Source organism: Symphalangus syndactylus, chromosome 5 (genome assembly GCF_028878055.3).
Source record: "Symphalangus syndactylus isolate Jambi chromosome 5, NHGRI_mSymSyn1-v2.1_pri, whole genome shotgun sequence".
NCBI lineage: Eukaryota > Metazoa > Chordata > Mammalia > Primates > Hylobatidae > Symphalangus > Symphalangus syndactylus.
In genome coordinates, this window is record NC_072427.2 from 23,819,600 (window position 1) to 23,823,000 (window position 3,401).

The 3,401-nt window shown below is 44.8% G+C and overlaps 1 pseudogene; it reads left to right on the forward strand.

The window, feature by feature from the left end:
• Positions 1-209: 209 nt before the first annotated feature.
• On the forward strand, positions 210-620 carry LOC129481740 (peptidyl-prolyl cis-trans isomerase NIMA-interacting 4-like; annotated as a pseudogene).
• The last annotated feature ends 2,781 nt before the right edge of the window (positions 621-3,401 follow it).

Genomic DNA, 3,401 nt, shown 5'->3' on the forward strand with positions numbered 1-3,401 from the left:
GAAGCTACTCTTGGTTCTAGTAAGTGAAAGAAGAGAGGAGAGATGTGTTAGGGGGATTCAGAGGTAGATTCTGGAAGACTTTATTATGATGAGATCCTTACTGAGCCTGGAAAATATGACAATTTTATGTTTCAGATTCCAGTGACATTTTCACAGGATTAGAACACCCTTTCCATGGGGTTAGAAATTTCTAAGCCTTGATGGTTCAACAACAAGTTTGCAAGATGCCGCTCCAAGGAAAAAGTGGTTCTGGAAAAGGGGGAGAAGGGGGAGCAGCCGCTGGGAGTGACAGCGCTGACAAGAAGGCTCAAGGTCCCAAAGGTGGTGGCAATGCAGTAAAGGTCAGACACATTCTATGTGAAAAACATGGCAAAATCATGGAAGCCATGGAAAAGTTAAAGTCTGGAATGAGATTCAATGAAGTGGCCGCACAATATAGTGAAGATAAAGCCAGGCCAAGGGGATACTTGGGTTAGATGACCAGAGGGTCCATAGAGGGACCATTTCAAGAAGCAGCATTTGCCTTGCCTGTAAGTGGTATAGATAAGCCTGTGTTTACAGACCCACCAGTTAAGACAAACTTTGGATATCATATTATTATGGTTGAATGAAGAAAATAAAATCATACGAAAGACTGAAAAAAAAAAAGAATTTTCTAAGCCCATGAAAAGGGGCTTAGAAAACCCCATGGGAAAGGGTGTTTGAGTCCTGCAAAATGGTCATGAAGTTTTTCTGCCTGGCAGGAGAATATGAGATGGTGATCACCATTTATTTCCTACTCTATTCAAGAGCATTCATTGTGACTAAGGTGAAGGAACCCAGGGGACAGGGACCCAAGGCTGAATCCAGTCCTCTGAGGATAAAAAGAGGATAGGAAAGAGAGGAGAGTACACCTGTCACCTACTCATGGAGAGGCTGCACTGATGACATCTCTACTTACTGGCTCAGTCTTTCCAGACCTAGGAACCTCCATGAGCAATGGGGATGGATGGAGTTGTTGCTGGTGAGGAGCTGCAGGGTATGATGGTGGACATATAAGGGTGCACACTTAAATTTTCCTCAGCAGCCCCATTAGGGCTACCTGACTGCCTCTGAGATTTGAACCTGGAAGATGAGATTCCAGCAGTGGTTAAAACAGGAGAGCCATGAAACTGGAAGAGAGAGGAGACTGCCTGGGCCTCAGGGGTGGGATAGGAACGTGTGGCGTTTGGGTATGACTCTGGCTTAGAGGGTGGGAAGAAGAAGATTAAGTCACTGCTATGGCACAGAGGCAGAGGCTGTAGGAGGCCCTGGGGGTGTTGGGGTCAGTGACTTCTTTCTGATAGATGAGAAGTGAGGTGCCCCAGGAAAGCTGCATGGCTGCACTGATGAAGGGATGGAGGGGGTTTCTGGAATTGCACAATTGTCAATCTGATGCCAAATTCATTGCTTTTAGGATGGGAATTAAAGACTCTTGGTGTGTCAGGAGAGAGGAAGAGTTAAAGTCTTGAAGAGGACTCTGTGACAGCTAGAAGTACACAAAATTGCCCGGAATTCCTGGGGTAGACAAAGGTCGTCTGGGGGACGCTGACAGGGACATTTGGCTAGATCATGTAATAAGTATTACTTTGTGTAAGACCATTTATTAATGTGCCCTTCTTTTTATCTTGAAACAAGGAGTAGAAAATAAGGGTGTATATTTTCTAGTAGAAGCTATTGAGACAGGACTTGGTAGTAGCACGTTTGGTGTAATCGTTCTTATTCTATGAGATCTAATATACTGCCGTGCCCATGTGCTGACTGCATCAGTGAGGATTTATTCAGCACCACACAATTATTTTTGGTAATTGAGAGTTTCAGGAAGCAGAAGTTTTCGTCTTTAAGGGACTAGAAGTTCGGCAGGCTGTAGCATCTCTCTTTTAAGATGTCCGGATGCTTGAACGAACATTTAGAACTGGACAGTAAGGAATAATTACAGTGTTTCAAAAACACAAAAACCAAACAAACCTTCAACGTGCTATTCTGTTTTCTTTTCACTCACGCTCCCCTCATTCTCTGTCTTCATATTCCTTTTTTTTGAGACAGAGTCTCACTCTGTCGCCCAGGCTGGAGTGCAGAGGTGTGATCTTGGCTCACTGCAACCACGGCCTTCTGGGTTCAAGCGATTCTCCTGCCTCAGCCTCCTGAGTAATTGAGATTACAGGCACACACCACTGCACCTGACTAATTTTGTGTTTTTAGTACAGACGGGATTTCACCATGTTGGCCAGGCTGGTCTCCAACTCCTGGCCTCAAGTGATCCACCTGCCTTGGCCTCCCAAAGTGCTGGGATTACAGGCATGAGCCACCGCGCCAGCCTCTGCCTTCATATTCTAATTGGTAGAATCCGCTTTCTATGCTGTCATTTAAAACAGTTAGAACAAGCACTGGCCAATGTGCCCAAAGGTATGGGGGAGGGAGGGGATTCTTGTCTTCTTCTACTTCCTCCTGGCTGTATGCCCTCAGCAATCACCTAGCTTTTTTGAACTTCAGCCTTTTAATTTGTAAAATGAGAATACAAGGTTTTTTTTCTACCTCTCTTGTTAGTTATTTTGAGAAATGAAGTACCATTTGCAAAATTACTTTCACAGCTCTAACATGCTATATAGCCACTTCACATAGCAGAGATGCTAAGGGCAGGGAGAAACGACAGCAGAGAATAGCAAGAGATGGCCCTGGGAGTGAGAGTGGGAGGCCAGGCCAGGAGACATCTTGCATAAAGGCCATGTGAAGAAGTGTGGCCTTTGGACGTTTTAATTGTAATTTTATTTCTTTATTTTTTATTCTTTTGAGCACTCTGTCACCCAGGCTGGAGTACATTGCTGTGATCATGGCACACTGCAGCCTCGTCCTCCTGGGCTGAAGCAATCCTCCCACCTCAGCCTCCCGAGTATCTAGGACTACCACCACCACGCCCAGCTTGCCTTATTTATTTATTTATTTATTTATTTATTTATTTTAGTGATAGAGTCTTCTTATGTTGCTTAGGCTGGTCTTCAGCTCCTGGGCTCAAGGGATCCTCCTATCTCAGCCTCCCGAAGTGCTGGGATTATAGGCATGAGCCACTGCGCCCAGCCTGAACATTTTTAAATAGGAGAGTGATTTGGTCAGATTTAAACTTTAGATGTATCACTTTCAACTCTGTGGAGGTTGGATTTCAGGAGGACCAGTTGAAGGGCGAAGAGATCAGAGAAAATAAGGTTACAATAAAGATACTGAGGGTGAGAACTAGGACGGTGGTAAGTCTCTGGGACGGACAGCAGAGGAAAAGATAACTTCAGAGGTAAAATAAAGAGCATGTAGTGATCAACTGACTGGTGGGAGAGAGGGAGAATTGAGGGGTCCATGAAAGAGGACTCCTGAGTTTCTGGTGTAGATAGACA